The following is a 23,124-nucleotide window of genomic DNA, read 5'->3' on the forward strand; positions in this document are numbered from 1 at the left end:
ATTTATTTATTTTTAAGTGGTCCTAAGGATCGAACCCAGGCCTTGCACGTGCTAGGCAAAGGCTCTACCACTGAGCTATAACCTTAGCCCTTAAGGAATTTTCTTTAGCAGAAAATTACTTTAAAATGAGAAACATAGAAGTCAATTCATAATAGCCAGAAGCATTCTAGAAAGAAAAAAAATTAAAATGGAGAAGAGGATATATTTGTGGGAATAATGGAGATAATTTCCCCAGAATTAACAAAAGATAAAAGACCTCAGATTGAAAGCACCCTTAGAGAGGAAAAACATCCATCTGCGCATAAATTATACTCCAATTTAAGAATACTGAAGACAAAATTGTAAACACTCCCAGAGAGACAGAGACAAAGAGAGGGGTACAGGAGAGACATCAATATAGCAGTATCAGAAAATATCAAGTACTCAGGGAAATAAACTTACAAAATGTACATAAGATCGCTGTGGAAAATGAGAAAAGTTTACTGGGTATCAGAGAAGATTTTTATGGTGCTTTTCATTCCTCTGAATGAAATTTTACAGTTTCAGTTGGAATCATTTTTTTTCAGCTTAAAGAATTTCCTTTAGTGTTTCTTGAAATGCTATTTGTCAGCAACACATTCTTCCAAACTGTGTTTTTGTGAAAATATCATTATTTTATCTTCATTTTTGAAGAATATTTTTTCTGGGAATTGGATTCTAAGTTGTGGTTTTTTTAAAAAATTCAGTAATTAAAAGAATGTCATTCTAATACTTTTAGTTTTCATGGTTTCTGGTGTGTGTTGTTGTTATTGTTGTTTCTGGTTTTTGTTTTTTTTTTTTTTAAGAGAGAGTGAGAGAGGGAGAATTTTTTTAATATTGATTTTTTAGTTCTCGGCGGACACAACATCTTTGTTTGTATGTGGTGCTGAGGATTGAACCTGGGCCGCACGCATGCCAGGCGAGCGCGCTACCGCTTGAGCCACATCCCCAGCCCATGTTGTTTATGTTTTTATTCCACTTTAATTTGGTAATATTTTAGCAAAATATTAAATTAGAATTTCTTTTTAATTATGCAGAACATAATTTCATTGTGGCTTATTTGTAGATGAATGTAACGTGATTGATCAACTTCACTCCCCAATTGGTGAGCTTGTTGAATCTTTGAACCTATATCTTTTATCAATTTTAGATAATTCTTGACCAGTTATCTTCAAATATGCTTCTGCCCTAACGTCTCTTCTCTCTTATTAAGATTTTAATCCCATGTATTTGGGACCTTTTGACTATATCTTTTATGTATTTTTTTTCTTTCTATTATTCTACTCTTAATTTTCTGTGTTCTTTTTTTCTCTTTTTTATTTATTTTTTTCCTCTGTGTTCTTATTTGAGTATCTCTTATTGCCTTGCCTTAAAATTCATTAATCTTTTCTTCTACTATGTCATCTTATGTTATATCCATCCAGTGAGACTTTATATGCCTGTTTGATTTTTAAAAATAGATTCTAATTTACTTTAAAATTTGTACTTAATTTTTCCATCTTCTCTATTTTGAGCACAAGTCACATGTTGATAAGGCTTTTGAGCCCTTATCAGCTAATTCCAATATTTGATTAACTTTTCAGTCTGTGATTATTGCCTATTTTTCCCTTAGTTGTCACTTATTTGTTCATTATTTTTAGCATGCCTTTTAAATTTTGGTGGAATGCTGAACATTGTGGATTAAAATTGTGGAAACTTTGGATGACCTTATATTCATCTAAAGCAAATGAAGTTTTCTTCTACCAGACAGAATACTAACAAATCAACTTGATCCTGCTGGTTGGTTTTAGACTTTGTTAGCCATTGTCTATTTCAGTTCCCTCTTACTCTTAGGATGAGCAAGTTCCTTACTCCTAGCTAGTAGCCCTTCTCAGGTTAAACTGGACGTCTGGGCTGCTTACCAGCACTCCACCATGGTAGGACTTGTACTCCTACTTCTGTGCCTGACCACCTCATGCCTCTGACACCTAGCTCAGCTCTTCAGTCTCCCAGCCACTATTTTCTGCAGTTTAGAAGATTTCCTCCCACATGTGTGTCTTAGGAGCCTTTCACTGGCTGAGAAGGGAGTTTCGGCAGATTTCTAGGTCTTTCACTGTGTTTCTCTTCTCTAGGCTTTTTGCCCTTCCAGTCCCCGCTGCCTAGTCACCCTGAACCCGCTCTCTGCTCCTCAGCCCAATGAGGCTACCTTGTTCTTCTTTGGCTCTGTTCCCCTCCACTACCATTTAGAAAATGTTAGAAAGGAGAAAGCTAAGTGGAATCACCTTGTGAGCTGCTCATGACTCAAGGTCAGCAATGCCTCAACTCCTGCCTGATTTGTCTTCTTTCTGTGCTTCCACATAAACTCTTGTTTCATAGACTGACCAATGGTAATGGTTGATGTTGGCTGTTAGTCATGGCTGGAACTAGAAGTTTGTAAAACCACTAAGAAAAACAGTTTGATATTATCTTGTAAAATGGAGTATTTATGGACCTTAAGAATTCTACTCATATGACTATGTTTCAAAGAAATCTGTGTATGTGTGTGTCTCTGTGTAGATGTATGTATGTATATACATGTACCAGAAAATGTGGGCAAGAATGTTTGTAAAAATACTCTAAATAACAACAAACTTAACATATCCCATCAAGGCGAATATATGAATAAGCTATGATATAGTCACATAAGAATAAAAATTAAATTAACTTTAATAAGCAACAATATACATGAGTCTTCAAAGCATATTATTAATTAAGAAGTAAAAATATCAAAGTTAATTTTATGTGATGCCCATTTTATAATATTAAGAACGATGTTAATAAAATATATTTTTAAAAGTATACATACAGTTGGGCTAAAACTAGATAAAAGAGGGAATGATGGATATAAGAGTCCTATGGTGGTTACTTTGGGGAGAGTGGAGTAAAAGAAGACCACATGGAAAGATGTGGTAGAAGTTCTAGTTTTCACACAAAGGATGGTTCATGAATACTTATTATACTAAATTAACTAAATAGGTAAATAAAATAGGGCCATATACAAACCAAGGATCATAATTAATCTAGTCTTAAATCCCTGCTACCTAAAGAAAAAAAAAAAACAATTTCAAACTGGGACTTCAGGCCCAGAGCCCTTGGGCCCTGGAGGGGAGATTTCTTTGAGTAGCAGAGCTGTCTGAGTCATGCCATCTTAGTGGCCATTTGCTCCATTACCTCTGGAGACCCGCCTAGTTCCTTAAATATCAGTGCCAAACCTGTTTGAAAGATCATGGGCAAAACCCCTAAATTTCCATGTCCAGACACCTTGACATTAACCAGAGTCAGGCATCTACTTCTCCTACAGCAAGAGTATCCCAACCAGTCTCTTTCCCTCGAGCTTCATTTTTTAGGATCCCATCTCCATATTGCTCCAGGGAATTACTGCTGAACTGCAAAACTGACCAGCCTACTTTTTCTGCTCTAGAATCAAGAATCAAGTTTCTAGAATAAAGACTCTGGTCATTATAGGACCTTCTGTTCTATCCTTGGCAATTACTCATGGCTCTGTACTATACCCCAGTCCCTGAACCCATCCTGCATGTTCATACCGTTATACTTTTTTCTCATGCTGTTCAGTTTATCTGAAATGTTCTATTCTTATCTATTGATGTATTACTCATTTTAAGTCTCAGATCACCTATCAATCATTTCTATGAAGACCTGAGAAGAAGCCATGGGGAAAGAGGGTCTGACTATTCAGATGCTCGGGAATATCTGCAGTTTTAACAAAAAGTTTAGATATGTGGAGCTAAGCCAGTAACAGAGCCTGCAAATCACCTTCAGGTTGCAAACTCAGGTCTGGATCTGGAGACACCCACATAGATCAATGGGGCAAACCTAAGTGGATCTGAAACACAAATCTCTTTTTCAATGTCCCAGAGGTAGTTTGTAGGCAGCAAGCAGTATGTAGAAAGAAATTAGTCCAATCTAAGTTGAATTCTGGATCCACCTTTTGAAATGCATCAAATCTGAGGAAATTTACATATTAGCACTCTGGACAATGAGAGAACAATTAAATAATGCATATGAGTCTGCCCATTAATTCATCAACAGATGTAGTATAGTGAGCACGAGATGACACACAAGATCCTGTTGCTTACACGGAAGCACATTTACTGCACTTTACTAAAAAGGATTTCCAAGGTAATTTTGACTATGAACAATGTTTTCTTTACTCATTGATGCTGAAGACCTAATCTCTGGGTGAGAAACTTCTCTACTCTGTCAGCTACTCTGAATTTGAGGAAGTCTCTCAACCTCCCTGAGCTGTGATTTCCTTATTCTTAAATAATTTTAGGAGTTTGGAAGGTTGTGTTTTCCAAAGATGGCCAGAACATCTCCATTGTCTTGTTCATTTTCTGATGCTATAACAGAATAGCACAGGCTGGATAATTTATAAAGAAAATATGGTTATTTATAAGTTTTTTCTTGGTTCTAGAAGCTTGGAATTCTAGGGGCAAGGTACCTACATCTGGCAAGGGCCTTCATATCATAACATAACATGGTAAAAGGTAAAAAGGTGAGTGAATATGTGTAAAATTGACTGCAAGAGTGAGTAGAGCTTGCTGGGCATGGTGGGACTCAGGAGGCTGAACCAAGAGGATCATAAGTTTCAGTGAGATCCTATCTCAAAATAAAAATGAAAAGTGCTGGGAATGTAGCTCATTGGTAAAGCTCCCCTGGATTCAATCCCCAGTTCCAAAAAAAAAAAAAATGAGCCAAGTTTATATTTATTATTCTTGAGAGAATTAACTTGCTTCTGTTATAATGGAATTAATCCATTCCTGAGGCCTCCACCCTCATGACCTAATCATCTCTTGAAGTCCTGCCTCTTGAAACTACTACATTGCAATTAAACTTTTAGGGGACACTTTCAATAGCACTCTTCCTTCCATGAGCTCTCTTTCCATCCAAGGGTGGAATTTGTACCCCTTCCCCTGGGATATAGATGAAGTCATAACTTACTTATTACTAATATGTACAGAAAATGGAATGATCTGACCTCAGAGCTAGCTGTTCAAAGGCTAACCAGCTTCCATGTTTGCTTTTTTGGTGAGGGGGACACAGAAGACTGATTCTCTGTGTAAGGGGTATGATTATCCTGAGGCTACCATTCTGTGAGGAAGCCCAGGTGATAAAGAAATGTCACATATTGTTGTTTCAGACTGAGCAGGCAGACAGCACGAACTTCTAGACATGTGAATGAAGATGCTTCTAGATGATTCTGTGCACAGCTGTTGAGCCCCTGACCTTTACATCTTCCAGCTGATGCCCCAAACATCAGGAAAAAGAGACACATTGTCCCTTCTTATGGTTTCTTTGAAATTCCTGACCCAGTGAATCCATGCTCATCATAAAATTGTTTTATGCCACTAAGTTTTGTTATAGTTTTTAACATCAAGAGATATTTTTCAGCATCAAGAGAAACTGAATCAAGGGCTTTCAGAGGACTGAACAAAATAATGTACCAGGCACAAAGCTTGGGCTCAGAACATGATGGCTGGGACAAGCATTGTGTCTGGTGCCAGGCCTAGTAGCCTTAAATCAGCCACTTTATTTTTCTGGGCCTAATATTTCTCTTTAGAAATATCTGCCTAAGTAACTCAAAGGTTTATTGTGAGGATCAAACAGGAGTGATGGATGTGAAAGTGCTTTGGAGACTGGAATGCTCTGTGCAAATCAAAGGGTTATTATATTTATATTATATCTGTCCACCAAGGGCTCGGGTAGGGAGGCATTCTAAAAATCCTTTAGCAGCAATTGGTGTCTGAAATCTTAAGACCAAAGGACCTTGCTCTGATGCCCTACATTTATTTCTTGTTTGAGATCATTAATTTCAATCAGTCATTTAATCAGTCTTTATAGCATGAAAATATTAAATTTGGGGGGTTTCCTGAAAAAATTAAAATAATCAGTCCAGCCTTCCAAACAAATTCTGGTATGTTTGGAAGGACAAGAAATGGATGCTATGTTGGGAGAATGGAAGCTTAACCTATGTTAAGCATGTTTCGGGAGCTACCTAAAAGGAAAGAGGAAGCAGAAAGATAACTGATGTGGTTCCAGAACTACAATGTATCAGGTACTATGCCAAGCTCTTGACATATATTGTCTCACTCAATCCTCATAGTGATGCTACGAAACGAATGTATTAGTCACCTTGCAAATGAGGAAACACACTGGAGAGATTAAGCATCTTGCTCAAGGTCATAGCAGTAGTAAGTTCACATCCAAATTTAGGTCTGGAGACACTTTACCACACTGATACCCCTAAATATATTTTTCTGCCTCAAAGAATTATTTCTCCACCTAGACTACCAAAACAAACAAACAAAAGATCCCTGTTCAAATATTTGCTTGTGAGATAATAACATTGCTGTTCAATTAATTTTCTGCTGAAATCTCATGTTAGAATAATTAATAGTAATTCCTATTTGTACAGAACTTTAGTGTTTACAAAGCTGCACATCTTCTTGGATCCTCCAACAATCCTGGGGGCAGGCATCATGTTATACCCAGGGTGGGTCAAATAGGAAGAGGGCAAAAGATTACACTTTAGTTTGCTGTCACATTGTAAAATGAATTGTTTCCTTAGTGTAATGTACTTTGTCTCCTACTGAGAATCACATGACTTTAAATATCACTGAAAATTTTGTGAAGATATGTTTAGGATATCTTTTTTTTTTTCTTTATGAGGGATTGAACCCAGAGACTCTTTATCACTAAGCCACATCCCCAGCCCTTTTTTATATTTTATTTAGAGACAGGGTCTCTCTGAGTTGCTCAGGGCCTTGCTAAGTTGCTGAGGCTGGCTTTGAACTCATGATCCTCCTGTCTCAGCCTCCTGAGCTGCTGGGATTACAGGCATGTGCCACCATGCTCAGCGTGTTCAGAATATCTTTAAACTATTGGCTTCACCCCACCGTTGACTATATCTCTTTACATGATGTATACTTTTGTGAAACACTGGTTTTAAAAAAATCCACTTTCAAAATACCTTCTGGATCATTTTTGTTGTTTTTTTTGGTTGACTTGCTGATAGCTCAGGTCAAATGGGTTATTGCTTTTTCTTGTAACGCACCCGGCATAGAAGGGGCTACTCTGCCATTTCTTTGGTATCTGGATGTTCTTCTGGCATAGATAGTATCTTCAATTCACTGATTGTAGAAACCTTTTAAGGGAGAAATAATTTTAACTCACTGGAATCCATTTGGAAAAGATTAGTGGAAACTGGATAATATAATCCATACATCCACTCAAAGAGGCTCATGTGAACTGATGAATATCACAAAACTCTAAGAGCCTAAAAAATAATAATTGTGGATTTCCACACTCTTCAATTTCTGTTCTCCCTCCAAGATGTCTCAGGTATATTATAAAGTATGCAATTATCTAATGCACATATGCACACCAATATGGGCAGCAGCACTCATCCACTTATTAAGCATTGGTAAACTTTTCTTTATTTTTTAGATTTAAAGCATAAATAGAACTTCTTGGTGGACTTGAATCTATAATTGGAAAAAAAATTGCATAGAAATGCACACAGACACGCTTGAGTACATGTAAATACTTGGGAAATCTGAACAAATTCCGTGGCTTGTACCAATGTTGATTTCCTTGTTTTGCTATTGGACTGTAGTTATGCAAGATGTGACCACTGAGAAGAACTAGGTGAAGGGTACAAGCAAACCTTTCCCTTCCTCGCTCACTCACTCTCTCTCTCTCTCTCCCTCCCTCTCTATTTTGTTCTTGCAACTTCTTATGAATCTATAATTATTTCAAAAATTATATAAATAGAAGATCTAACATTCTTACATCCCAGTGGACTGCTTCTTAAAGGTCCAGGAGATCAACTCCTTATAGAGACCATGACTCTGGCTCACAGAGAGACTTGAGGAGAGTGGTTTCCTCTGGTTGGGCTCATTTCCCTCATCTGTAAAATGGGCAGTTTGGCCCAAAGCCCCTTCAACTCTAAAATTCTAGGATTATACATGCAGTTTTGGGTAGGAGGATGTAAATCTCTTCCAGATTATGGAATTGGATGTGTTCAGCTCCTCCTTCCTGGAAAATGGACTCGGAACTGTTCACCTCTTCCACAGGATCCTTCAAAGAAAAATCCAGAAAGTTCGAAGATGTTTTTATCAAACACCTCAAATAAAGTTTCACAAAAGTTGAATAAAAGGAAAAGGTAACATTCCCTGCTGAAGATGATGACGTCTGTATTGAACCTTGACGTCAAGTTACTGTGTGCTAGCTACTTTTTGCTTCCATGACCTGTTCAGGTTGCCCAAAATACTAGCTGCGTGGGGAAAACATCCCTTCAGCAGTGGAGTTGAAAGAGATGTGTGGGGATTGAGGTAAGGCTCAGAGCCCATAGACATTCCTAAATGTTACCCTGATATTGGAGGGGGGAAGCTGATTGTTTTCCAAGGCATAGCAATAAAAAGTTCATCCCTGGAGAAAGCTGAGGGTGGAGTTATGTGCCTTTTCACATCTGTTGATAATCCTTTAATCCTGGCAACTGCTCAATTGGGAATATGCTTATTTAGGATATGGGAACCCAAAACAGTTCTCACAGTGGCTATCTACATAGCCTGTGTCTTAGAGAGTTATCAGCTGTGTGCCTTCCTTCAACCACCCCTCCCCCTCTGTTTCTTTGGCTATATCCACAGAAATAACCACATGCTAATGAAAAGATAGATATTAAAGTTTGTTTACTGCAGTAGTGTTTGAACTTTGAAAAATCTGGAAATAATTTAAATGTTCATCAAATGTTAAGCTGGGATAATGAATCAATAAATTTAGGGGAAATGATATAAAGATGACATCTTTTATTTTGTGTAATAAACATTGCCAAACACTAACACCCACGAATACTACTGTCCCATCAAAAATAAAAGGAGGGCTGGGGTTGTGGCTCAGTGGTAGAGTGTGTGAGGACTAGCATGTGTGAGGCCCTGAGTTCAATTTTCAGCACCACATATAAATAAACAAAATAAAGTCCATTGACAACTAAAAAAGTATTTAAAAAATAAAATAAAAGGAATATCATCATCAAAAAAAAAAGGCAATTGGTGCAGGAAGGGAACATTGGAAACCTATGTCAACAAATGGCAGGGAAGGTGTTCTTTAGTGGGTAAAATCTGATAAGGCCTGTAGGTTAACATTAATATTATATCAATATTAATTTCTTGCCTTTGCTAACTATACTCTGGTTATGTTAAGAGAATACTCTTGTTTTCAGGAAATACACATTGAAGTATTTAGTGGTAAAGCGCACTTATGTCTATGATATACTCACAAACAGCTCAGGAAAAAGATATTTTTGCAACTCCTCTGTAAGCTTGGAGTTATTTCATGATACAAAGTTAAAATGTGTGGATTCGATTTTTATTTACAATGCAGAAACTTATGCTTTGACATGTATGAGATGCTATAGTGGTGTTTTTCTTGGAATACATTTGTTTTGCAACATGATGTAGTTTGCACCATACAGCTAGTTTTAGATTGTTTTTTTCTTATTACATTCACAAAATCACTTTCAAAGTTGTATGTTGAAGAAATGGAAGCAAATGTTGAAATTACGTCAGTCAATGGGCAGGTTTTGACACAATGTGCAAAACAAAGAAGGGCTACCCCTATGGCCGGTGAGTTCTCTGCCTTCTCACCCCAGAGTAAGCAATTGAGATGGCAGGGGCAAGCTGGATATCTGTCTCATAGTAGCAGGGGACTCTCTGCTTGCTGCTCTGAGTCCACTCACATGGAGGGCTGAATTCCTCTCTCTCAACAGGAAATAAGAAGTTACTTGAAATGGGGTCACCTGCTGTTTGACAAAGAAGTACAACAGGAGTACAATGGAAACCTATTTGGCTGAAAGTGAATAGATGGATGTATTTACTTCTGGCTGTGGACTTGCAAGTTACTTGTGACAATATTGCTTTGCTTCCTCCTATGCTGTACAAAACATCCAGATTAATCTTTCTAAAACATTTCTAGGCCCTTCCTACAAAATTAAAGAACCAAAAACAGATTCTTAAACCCAACATCTTGCAAAATCTGGACTCACCTCTCTTCCCAAATTATTTCTCTTGATTTATTCCTGGATTGAACCTGCATTCCGTACAGGTTACTCATGGTCTTTTGAACTTAGCGTATATATTTCTTTCCCCAGGGTATTGCTTGTACTGTGTCCTGAGCCCGAGATGTTCTTCCTGCCATCTTTTCCAAACAGAAAAATTCCTGCCAATTTTCATGCTCAGGCAAATTGCTATGGCTTGGATGTGGTTTGAATGTGTCCCCCCTCCAGGTTCACGGTTGACATTTAATCCCCATTGTGGATATTAAGAGGGTGGAAACTTAATCTGACTATGGTGTTTAGAAGTGAGCCCTTTAGGAGGAGATTAAGTTTGGATAAGGTTATCAGAGTGGAGCCCTCATGATTGAATATCAGTGGTTTTGTAATAAAAGGGAGAGAGATCAAAGAGATACACATGTGTGTTCTGTCTCTCACCACATGATGTTCTATGCTGCCTTGGAACTCTGCCAGCAAGAAGACTATCATCAGATGTGGGCCTTTCAACCTCCAGAACATTGAACTATGAGGTAAATAACCTTTTTTGCTCTACAAAATCCCATTTGAGGTATTCTGCTATAGTAATGAAAAGCAGACTAATATAGCATATATGCAGGACATTGATTGGAACAAAAAAGAAACTAGATTCATATTTAAAACTTGAGGTTAAAGCTGGAGCAGAGCTCAGCCAAGCATGTTCAATATCCTGCACTGTAAAACAAATCAAAAATAACAACAACAATACATTTGTGGCTTATAAATATCTTTGTATTTTAATAATACATCAAGAGATCTCCCCCCAATAAAAGGAAAATTATGAAAAGTTGATCCATCTGATTGGAAATTGGAGCAGAGAATAATCATTCCATATCATGTGAATACGTTTTACCTGGTAATTTCATTAACATCAGAACTACTCCACCCATCTCTAATACTACTTGTCAACAACAGTACCTTTGGATTGGAATGAAAAATCAGCCCTTCCTACATGATAATCCAAATTCAACAACCCAGAATCTTGAGACAGGAAAATTCAGTTTTCAGTTCTCAGTCTCCTCCCATTCTTTTTTGGTTCATCTGCAGAGAGATGGCCCATTAAGACCTGTGCGTGTGCATTCTAGACACCAGTGAGAGTAAAGACTTTATTTTGTTTATCGTGAAACATCTCCTAGAAAATGGGAGTAACTGCTCGAAGCCCCATGGTGACAGTGTTTGATCTGCAAGCTCTTGAAGGATTATATTTGTGTTGCTCGATAAATATTGAATGAATAAAGAGAGCCTAAGCTGGATCTAGAAATTTCTCTTCCCCTTGTCCTCGAGCCTGTGTGTTTTTCAAGAGCCTGTCCTGCCTTCCGTGTTGTCTTGGCATGTGTGTGTCTGTGTTCCCCACTTCACTGTGCCTCCTGGGAACAGGAGACATATTTTATTCACGTTTGTCTTTCTCCCTGTGGTTAATAAATCTATGACTTTCAGAAGATTTTCAGGAAGATTGTATTCAATAATAAAAGCAAATAAATGCCTGTTATAAAGTTAAAAGAGACTGGTCAGCTTTTTTTTTTTTTTTGACAAGTATTATTGTCTCATTACAAAACCATTCACAACTGTGCAATTTTATGCATATTATATCTACATAATAATACTAAAGTAGGTTCAAATATTATTTCCTATGATGTCTTTCATGGCTACCCCAGAAAATATTAAAAGTTCCCTTTCTTCAATATCTCACAGCATCTTGTCATCTTGTATGTTTCTCTATTACATATTGTACACAATTGTGTGTTTATACAGTTGTGCTGATCTATGGAGGGAACATCAGATTTTTGAGAACAAAATCTGTGCCCTATTCAACTTTAAATCTCCAGTATCTACTTACTAAACTTAACACATAGTGGGTATATTAATGTTTTTGAATTAATAACAAACCATTTTGAAGTGAAGTGTACCAATTGGAGAATATCTTAAAGTGTATACAAAGGAAGATTTTTGTTTTTTGGCTAGGAAAGAAGAGCTATGAAATCCAGTAGTAATTAGATTTTTTAATTTTGAAGTTACTGACCATTTGCTAACATGTCCAAATTACTTGCTGTGTTATCAGAACGAAGTCAACTAATTTCCTTAAGTACTTGCTTGCTTTTCACCTTGTATTTCAGAAACCTTTATTTTCATTGACTATTCTTTAAACCAGGAACTAAATTCCAGGTTTTTATTATCAGCTTTTGTGTTCTTAGCAGAAGCCCCATGGAACTACTGTCTAATCAACCGTCCTCCTTAAAGTCCCAGATTGTGCCTTTTTGATAAAGGAAAATTAAGAAATTACCAGGAAAAAAATAAAACAAAACAAAACAATGAGATCAGTTGACATGACTTATAGTCTCTCCCAATTTCAACTTGATATGCCCACTACCATATTCTTGATTGCATTTATTTTCTGTAGTGGCTTCTGCTGCCTTGATTTTGTGGATAAAAGAAATCTTAATTCATACAAAGTAAAGGAACAGACAGAATTTAGCATGGACATGAGAAGACTCAAGTATGTCATGATTGTAATCTCAAATGCCTGGGAGGCTGAATACGAATGCGGGCCCCTGAGCAGTTGTGTGAGGGTCTTTCGGACTAAAGAAAAGAACAGTGAGTAAAAATCATGAAGTCATAGCTTGGCTCCCTATAAGGAAGAACTTTCTACCAGAGAGAACAGCTCACCCATGGGATAGGCTGCCTGGGAAGCTAGTGAATCGTGGCTAGTGACAAGAAGTGACAGCTTTCCAAATGAATTGGAACAATATTTATTAGATATCTTCTATACCTTCTACAACCCAGACACTGTCTGAAGCACTGGAAATGCAAGGGAGGAAGACAGCAGAATTACTGATCTGAAGGGCACTTATAAAACAACGGAGGAAGACAAGCAAATAAACAAATAATATATTGTGATAAATGTTCCAGGAGAGATGGAGGTACTGTATGATGAGAACATAAAGAGAAGAATAATGAACTATTGAAACAATCTGTATTTCCTGGCACAGTGGCTCATGTCTGTATTTCCAGCTCCTTGGGAGGCAGAATCAGGAGACTCTCAAGTTTGAGGCCAGCCTGATCAACTTGGTGGGATCTTGTCACTACAAACCCTTAAAAAGGGATGGTGAGGGCTGGGGATGTGGCTCAAGCGGTAGCGCGCTTGCCTGGCATGCGTGGGGCGCTGGGTTCGATCCTCAGCACCACATAAAAATAAAAAAAATAAAAAGATGTTGTGTCCACCCAAAACTAAAAAATAAATATTAAATTTTTTTTTTTTAAAAAAAGGGCTGGTGATTTAGCTCAGTGGTAGAACACTTTCCTAGCACGTGTGCGGCCCTGGGTTCAATCCCCAATACTATAAAGAAAAAAAGGATCTGTGTTTGTCAGCCCCATCTTTGGTTGCTGTGACCTGAGAAAAACAAAGGAGGAAAGGCTCATGGTTCCAGAGGTTTCAGTCCATGGTGAGCTGGGTGCGTGGCCTTTAGACCTATAGTGAAACAAACATCATGGCAGAAGAAAGTTGTTACTTCATGGCATTCAGGAAGCAGAGACACAAGGGAGAGAGTGGGGATGGGGCAGGGACAAGAAATACCCTCTCAGTGACCTACTTCCTCCAACTAGGTCTCACCTCCTGAACTTTCCACCATCTCCCCATAACACCTTCAGCTATGAACCAATCAGTGGATTAAGGCATTGATGAGGTCAGAGCCCTCACGATCTGATCACTTCCCAAGAGCCCCATTTCTGAACACTGCTGCACTGGGAACCAAGCCTTCAACACATGAGCCTTTGGTGGACACTCCAGATCCAAATCCTAACAGGATCTAGTCAGAAGAGGAAACAGCCTTGGAAAGTGATGAAGACATTGGAGAATATTGAAAATACTCAGGCTTTTGAGAGGGTGGGTTAGGAGGAATCACAGAATGGATTATATTGAAGAATTGGACTAGCTATGTATTCAGTTTCCTTTATTCCAAATATTCTGTCTATTGGTTAATTACTTATTTAAGAACATAATTTTCTCCCTACTGCCTAAGAGAACAGTAGTGTTGAGGAAGGAGATCGGGGGAGGGAGGAGGGAAAGAAAGGGAAAGTCCTGGGAAATAAAATTCACCAAATTATATCATGTGCATGTACAAATATGTCACAACGAGTCCCACTATTATGTATGAATATAATGCACCGATGAAAACATAAATAAATTAATAACTTATTAAAAATAAATAAATAGGGCTGGGATTGTGGCTCCGTGGTAGAGCGCTCGCCTAGCACATACGGGGGCCCTGGGTTCGATCCTCAGCACCACATAAAATAAATAAGTAAAATAGAGATTGTGTCCAACTACAACTAAAAAAGATTAAAAAATAAAAATAATAAATAAATAAATAAATTTGGTAGTATATGCCTTAGCTAGCTCAATGATGGCTTTGTGGTATTTGTAGTCAGCATAAGGGTTGGCTGGATAACTTCTTCTGAATATCGTAAGTGTCCTCAGCAACTGTTCCCCACTTCACTTACCCAGCAAAGTGGTATCAGAGAAAATTTTACCTGGTTGGAATGAGGATTTGATATTTGTGGGATTCAAGCTTCCAAACTTTCCTTGCAATATCTCTTGCTCTCCAACCCATAGTCAAAGCCTCAACTACAGAGGAAGGCAAATTTCCTCTGCACAGTACTTATTACTAAATGACAATTCACTTGAGCCTCATTTAAGAGACCCTCAGGACAAATAATACTTAACCTCTTTGAAGATGCAAATGCCCTTAACTTTAAGGGTTTTTGTTTTGTTTTTTGGTTTGTTTATTTTGTTTTTTACATCAACCATAATCTTCTTGCTGACCACAAAGTAGGTGGATGGAGAAGACTGAAGATTTTTCTTGAATTTCCACAGTGCTTTCGTTTATTTGTTTGTTTTGAGTTCTGCCTATTAATTTATCCTGCTGGTTTTCTGCCTCCTGCAGGGAGGCCTGGACACAGAAGCTGGCAAGTTGATCTTAGTTGTTAACTTCATGTCTCTCGTTAGTGAAATTGAGTTTAAAATAATTGATTTCAGGAATCCTGAGGAGACAATCATTAAATCACCAACATGCTGGATGTAAAAAGGGCAGACACTGTTCAAGCTAAGACTCTATTAAACTTGTTTTCTTGAACCATGTTCACCACCTTTCATTTAAAAAAAATCACTTCTCTACATATGTTCACCAAAAAACTTTGTAAATTAATGTGTATAACAATTTTATTCATAATTTCCCCAAACTGGAAATGACTCAAATGTCTATTGACTGGTGAATGGTTCAACAAACTGGAAAATCCATACAATGGACTGTCTTTAGCAATAAAAAGGAACAATCCACTGATACAGGTAACAAAACGGATGGATTGTTAATATTTTAAGAAAAAGAGATCATAATCAAAAAGTTACCTTCCCTATGATTCCATTTATATGACATTTTGGAAAAGAAAAAAAAATAGAGTCTGAGTATAGATCACTGGCTACCAGAGACTGGGGAGCAGCATTGATCACAGGGTAACAGAAGGCAGTTATTTTTTTGTTTTCTTTCTTTTTTATGGAATTGTTTTAAAACTTAATTATGGTGTTGGCTATGTGACTATGTGCATTTGTCAAAACTCATTGAATTCAATGCTAAAAAGGAGTGAAATTTATTGTAGGTAAATTATACCTCAACAAATCCAATTTGAAACAGCAATGATAAAAACAGAACAATCTCTTCCCTTTAACTGGGACTCAGTTATGCCTTGTGCTGTAGTTCTCCTGCTCAGCTGCTCACTGGTCCCATCCAGTGTCTGTGCACTCTGCTTCATGTCTCCTCACTCCTCAGCGAGCTTCAAGCATCTGCATGCTACCCATCCAATCCAAATGCACCTCATTCCTGAGCAGGAAGCTTCCCCGCTTATTCTGACAAGGAGCAGCTCTGAATCTTCTGGGCTTTCATGACCCCCAATTATCAGGCATGATGACAATCTCCACTTGTACCCTTTATCTCTTGTGTTCTTATCTTCTGTACCAAAGAGCCAGCATGTCACATTCCTTTTTAAAAAAATATTTGTTTATTATTTCATCTAAAATAACAATAATAAACTTATTACATGCTAAGATAAATAACTCATTTTTTTAAAAAAAAATAGTCATTATCCAAACCAAAACAGATGTGATGAGGAGAATGATACTGTATGATATTTTTGCAAAATCTCTTAAATGATGCCTGGGCTCCTTAAGGATAACTGAGCTCTCCTAGCTACTGCTATAGTCAATGTGCTGCAAAAACCACATATTATGTAGCTTCAGGAAAACCCACTGTATATGCATGATAAAATAAGCATGAAATAAACAAATAATGTATTAGTTATATATTCTTATGGTGCTGAGAATTGAACCCAGGGCCTCCACCGTTAGTTAAGCATTCTACTACTGAGCGACATTGTCCCAGCCCAATGAGTTAGCATTATAAAGAAACTACTATTAATAAATCAATTAACTCCTGACAGAGTTCCAGGGACCCACAGGATCCAGGACAACACTTAAGGATTGATGCTCAAGACCATCTCTACTGTTAAGGTTACTCTTTTATTTATCATGTACTGCAGGCCCTGCACATGTACAACCTCCCCTGTTCTTAATGTCCTGCACCACAGTGGAACATTTATTGTAATCATGAACCTTGTTAACATATCATCACCCAATGTTTATAGTTTGCATTAGGGTTTACTCTTAGTCTTGCATGTTCTATTGGTTTTGACAAAGATAAAATGACATGTACCCATCATTGTAGAATCACTGCCCTAGAAATCCTCTGTGCTTTGTCCCTTCATTTCCCTCTCTGCAAAGCACTGAAAACCACTGCTGCTTTATGCTGTTCCCATAGCTTTCCCTTTTCCAGAATGTCATATAATTTAAATCATACAATATGTAGATTTTTCAGAAAGGCTTATGCATTTAGGCTTAATGCTTAGGCTTTTGGCTTCCTCCATATCTTTTCATGGTTTGACAACTTTTAACTTGTTTCTTCTTTCCTCCTCTTTCTCCTTTTCCTTCTTCTTCACATTCTCTTTCTTCTCCTCCTCTTCCTCCCCCTACACCTCCTTTTTTGTAGTACTGGGGATGGAACTCAGGAACTTGCACATGCTAAGCAAGCTGTCTACCACTGAGCTATATCCCCAGCACAACTTATTTCTTATTAATGCCAAATAATATTCCATTTTATGGATGTACCACCATTTATTTAATCATTCCCTTACTGAACCTTACTGATGATGTCTTGATTCCAAATTTTGGCAATTAAGAATAAGCTGCTATAAACATTTTTGTGCTGGGTTCAGTGAGGACACACGTTTTCAATTTGTTTGGGTAAATACAAAGAAGCACAATTGTTAAATTGTGTGATAGAAGTATGCTTGGTTTTGCACGAAACTGCCAAACTATCTCCTAAAATGGCTGTATCATTTTGCAATCTCACCAGCAACAAATGAAAGTTTCTGTTGCTCTAAATTCTCTCCAGCATTTGGTTTCTTCAGTGTTTTGGATTTTGGCTTCTAACTGGAAAGTTGTGGTATCTTATTGTTGTACTTAATATGTGATGTTGAACTCTTAGGCTTATTTCCTATCTGTATGTCTTTTTTGATGACGTGCCTAGTTACACCTTTTACCCATTTTTAAAATCAGGTTGTTTGTTTTCTCTCTCTCTCTCTCTCTCTCTCTCTCTCTCTCTCTCTATTTTATTTTATTTATTTATTTTTTTAGGTCCTGGGGATTGAATCCAGGCTTTGTACATGCAAAGCAAGCACTCTACCAACTGAGCTATATTCCCAGCCCCATGGCTGTTCATTTCTCATTGTTGAGTTTCAAGAGCTCGTTGTATGTTTTGATTAACAGTCCTTTATTAGATGTGCCTTTTGCAAATATTTGCTCCTGATCTATGATTTTCTTTCTCATTCTCTTTCCCACAGACGTTTTTAATTTTAATAAAGTCCAGTATATCAATTATTTATTTCATGGCTCATGCCTTTAGTGTTGTATCTAAAAATTCATAACCCTATCCAAGGGCATCTATGCATTTTTCTCCTATGTTATCATCAGGGGTTTTATAGCTTTGCATTTTACTTTTCTATGTTTCATATTAATCTAATTTTTGTGAAGGGTGGAAATTCTGTGCTTCCATTTATTTCATATGTGTGTATGTGTGTGACTGTCCAGTTGTGCCAACACCATTTGTTGTAAAAACTACCTTTGTTCACTCCATTACTTTTGCTTCTTTGTTAAAGATCAGTTGACTGTATTTGTGTGGGTATATAATGGGCTCTTTATTCTGTTCCAATGATTTACTCTCCTTCTCTTTTGCCAGTCATATGTTGTCTTGATCACTGTAGCTTTACAGTAAATCTTTACAGTGTCAAGCCTCCTAATTTCTAATCTTTTAACATTGAGTTGATTATTCTGGGCATTTTTCTCTGCATAACCTTAAGGATCAGTATATGAATATCAACAAAATAACTGACTCTGATTTTGGTTGAATTGTGTTGAATCTATAGATCAAGTTAGGAAGAACTGAGATGTTCATAATATCAAGTTTTCCTATTATAAATATGAAATAGCTCTCTATTTATTTATTTGTTGATATATTTTATCAGAGTTTTTCAAAACTCCATGTAGATCCTGTATATATTTTGTTAAATTTATGCAAAAATATATTGTTTTGGAGGTACTAATGTAAATGGCAGGGTGTTTTTAAGTTCAAACAAGTTTATTGCTGATATATAGGAAAACAGTTGATTTTTATATGTTACCCTTGTATCCTGCAACCCTGGTATAATTGCTTATTAGTCCCAGGAGATTTTTGGTGATTCCTTTAGATTTTCTAAATATAATTATGTCATCTATGATCAAAGATGATATTATTTCATCCTATGCAATTGGTATATCTTTTATTTCCTTTTTCTTATCTTATTGCATTAGTCTTCATCTCCAGTACAATGTTGAGAAGCAGTAATGAGAGGGTATATCCTTACCTTGTTCCTGAAAAGTTTTGAGTTCTTCACCATCAGATATAATGATAACTGGAATTTTGTAGATGTTTTTGTAGTGTTGAGGAAGTTCCCCTCTATTCTTAGAGGGGAAAGTTTTGTTGTTGTTGATGTTTTAATTATGAATGGGTGTTGGTTTTGTTAAATGCTTTTAATGCATTATTAATATGCTTATATGGTTTCATTCTTTATCCTTTAATATTACATTAATTGATTGGTGAATGTTAAAACAGCTTTTGAAAAAATGTGATAAGTTCCAGGTGGTCATGCTGTATAATTATTTTTAAACACTAATGGATTCAGTTTGCTAATACTTTACTGAGATTATGTTTTTTTAAAGATAATGGTCTGTAGATTCTTTACTTCTTTATTTGTAATATCTGTCTGATTTTATAAGGATAATGTTGGCCTTATAGAATGAGTTAGGCAGTATTTCCTCTACTTCTATCTTCTGGAAGATAATTGGTATAATTTTTTTTTCTTAAAAATTCACCAGTGAGGGTTGGGGTTGTGACTCAGTGGTAGAGCACTTGCATAGCATGTGTGAAGCGCTGGGTTCAATCCTCAGCACCACATAAAAATAAATAACTATAACAAAGGTATTGTGTCTGTTTATGACTAAAAATATATTTTTTTAAAAAAATTCACCAGTGAACCCATCTGATTCTTTTTTTTTAAATGAAAATTTTACTTAGATAATTGTAGATTCACATGCAGGGTAAACAGCAACACAGAGAAACTCATGTGTCTTTTATCCAGTTTTCCCCAATAGTAACATCTTGCAATACTATAGTATAATGTAACAACCAGTATATTTGCATTGATATGATTTATTTTATCTTATTTGAACTTCCTTACTTTTACTTGTACCCATTTGTATACGTGTATTTAGTTCTATGCAATTTTAGAACATGTATTAGTTTGCTATTCACCACCACAGCACAGAAGCAGAAAAGTTCATATCCCTTCTTATGCTTTCTGTGGAAGCGTGGATACATTGCTAAGTGACAGAATCTCAGTAAATATTTATCAACACATTTCCTTAAGGGATTTCATTTGTAGCAACCCAGGAATAATTCCTAGGATTTTCTTGTTCTATTGTCCCTAGAACTGGCCCTATAAGCTATTGCAAAGGATTGAAGCTGATGGGCTTATTTTTGCATTAGAATTGCTGAATCCTACATCTTGTTCGTGTCATATCCATGTCACATTTTAACTGTTAGAAGCTGATGTACATGACACAACTTTCTTCCCCAGGTGAGAAATAACCTATCTACAGTTGCGGGGCTAAAGGATGACATTTCACACCTATGACAGTCAACAGGGTAAGTATCATGTTCAACCTGACTTCTAAGGGTCCACGATATGGTTATGTCAACACAGTGCATTGATGGTTCTAGGGGAGAAGGGAAGCAACGTAATATAATTTATTTATTCATTAAACAAGTTTCAAGAGATGATTATGTGTTATCTTTTTAGGAATTCAAAAATGAACTGAACAAATATTTGGACAAATTATCTTACATAATAACCTGGGAAATGTGACAGGTTAATATAATTCATCTTCTTCCCCACTGTTCCTCTTCAAAGCCCTGTTCCCAAGCTGAGCAAACTCCCCATTTGCTAGCCACTCAACCTCACCTACCTTCCCTGCCTCTGCCCTTGTTCTTGGTAGTTCCTTTGATCCATGTCCTTTACCTCTTATGATCATTTATTTTCCCAAATTCAAACTTTGCTATGAAGATGGTCATAATATCCCCAAACACATCGACTCTTTCCCCTCTAAATCCTTTTTATTGGCTTTAAATTCTCATACTTTGTATTCAGATTATATATATTTTGAGCTTCTTAATAGATAAGTGCTTGGATGGTAGGATCTATGTCTCTGATGGGATCTGGTCAGTTTCCATAATAAGCATCACACCTGTCTTTCCCATCTACCTCTCTACACATGAAAATGTAGATGCAGTTTTTGTGAACATTTGATATGGACCTTATGAGCCCCAAAGTACAGGGCAACAAAATATTCTTAGGTTTCTTTTCTAATATTTGTTTTATAGTCCAAAATCCTACAAGCATTCCCAGATTTCCTGTGGTGAAGAACATCCTCCTAGTTTCTGAGTAAAATCCCCCAAGGAATAAAAAGATTGGGAAATATTCTGTAATGGAATGTCAGAGCTGGAAGGTGCCTTAGGGATCATCTAGTACAACCACTAGTTTTACATATGAGGAAACTGAGGCTCAGAAGGGGAATGAGGCTTATTCAAGGTCACAATGCTATTCTGGACCCGAGATTTACAAGGAGCACAGGTCTTTGGATGGTTACTGGCATGTGGTCAGAAGGCCAAGTCGCCTTGCCCAATTCCCTCTCTGGAGGTTCTGTCTGAAGCAACTCTGGGTGTTCAAAAGCATTACAGCAGGCCTTCCAGAAGCTTTGCTAAGTAGATCATCTGCTCAGGATTCCATAAAATTAATGATTTCTGTGTGAAGGAAGTTGCTGGACACAATGTCATCAAGGATCCCAACACAGCTCCACAGACAGCAGCCAGAGCAGGTAGAGGACTATGTCTTTAGAGTAATAGATTCCTGCAGCTGAAGAAAATCTTGGGGATTATCTAGAAGAGAAAGCAGAACTTGAACATGAGGGAGGGGTCTTGTCTTTTAGAAATTATTCCCCATCTCTGGTGCTCAGATTCCAAGTGTATACAATAAATAGGTTGTGAGAGATGATACCAAATGTGCTTTTCTAGTCTACAAAGCATCCCATTTCCTAGTTTGACAGGCGAGAAAATGGAGGATTAATTTTCTTTAAGTGAGTTGGTTGTTCCGTTGTGACCATAGTCTGGGTCAGCATTTATCCACTGCCCCCAGGAGGCTGGAACCATCTTCCATGTTGCCCTGTTGCCTTGTGGTAAGTTGTGCAACTGCTGTCCCCAGGCTGTTGCACTGACCTCTCTTTTCCCCAAGGGACTTCTGGCAGCACTCAGAGGGTCTGAGGAGCCTTTGCCCCAAAAGTGGAGCATGGGTCAAAGAGCTTCCTTCCCTCTCCCTGTTAAAATAAAACCAAAACGAAATGCTTCATTTGCAGGGCAGATAGGGTAGCAGGGTCCTGCCCCCAGCCTCTGCTTAGGTAGGGCCTTGGCACTACTTGTCCTACGCCAGGGGGACGAATGGGTCTCTGCCTCAGTTCTGCAGAATGAAGCCAGGTGACAAGTTAGGTCCTGGGCACAGTGGCATGGCCCAAGAGAAACACCTTCATCCCGCAAACCTTGGAAACTGACTTTCATTGAACTTTGTGGCACTTTGGATCCCACCTAGAAATAGGGAGGGAGGTCGACAGAAGGAAAAAGAATTACACTTTAAACCAAATTTTACATTTAAGACTTACAACCTCTTTGCGGGGCAGATACAGAAAGCACTTTTCTCACCCTCCTCCTTTGCAATACGTTGGAAAAGCTGTTTAAAGGGGCAATTGAAATGAACCAGCCCTGAACCATTTTCCAATTGTTACTATACAATCTAATAAAATCCAATGATGTTCTTGTTGTAAAGTCAACATGGATGTCAAAACTTGCAAGCCAGGATAGCCTTTCCTGATAATCCTGTTTTTAAAGTGACTTCCCCAGGGTGACACAGAGACAAAAATTATATGTCAATTGTTTGTCTCCCAGTTCCTGTTCCCTGTTGTTGGAGGCACATAACGAGAGTAGAAAGGAAGGGTTCTCCAGAGAGATAAAATAGTGATGCCTAAGCCACTAAAAAAATAAGCTACAGATAATCAGAAGTTCAAGGTCAAGGGATAACTTAAGGCCATCAGAAGCTGGACACATTGCACTCAGTTTCTCTAGAGAATTCTGTCCTTTTGGCAGTCAAAGGCAATGATGAGCGCCAAGCCAGGCCTGTGATTTGGGCACAGCTCCAGGGTCCAGCCCCTCTAAAGCCAGGCTCCAAGCTGCACGAGGAGC

The 23,124-nt window shown here is 37.5% G+C and overlaps 1 long non-coding RNA gene across 2 annotated transcripts in view; it reads left to right on the forward strand.

Annotated features, from left to right (window-relative positions):
* The window catches only part of LOC107154366, a 126,578-nt gene extending 106,011 nt beyond the window's left edge, over positions 1-20,567 (forward strand). For both annotated transcript variants that reach the window (XR_007347944.1, XR_007347946.1), the window contains exon 7: positions 20,417-20,567. This is a non-coding gene — a long non-coding RNA (uncharacterized LOC107154366). The remainder of the gene's footprint in view (positions 1-20,416) is intronic.
* Positions 20,568-23,124: the final 2,557 nt, after the last annotated feature.

This window comes from Marmota marmota, unplaced genomic scaffold, assembly GCF_001458135.2.
Source record: "Marmota marmota marmota unplaced genomic scaffold, marMar, whole genome shotgun sequence".
Taxonomy (NCBI): domain Eukaryota; kingdom Metazoa; phylum Chordata; class Mammalia; order Rodentia; family Sciuridae; genus Marmota; species Marmota marmota.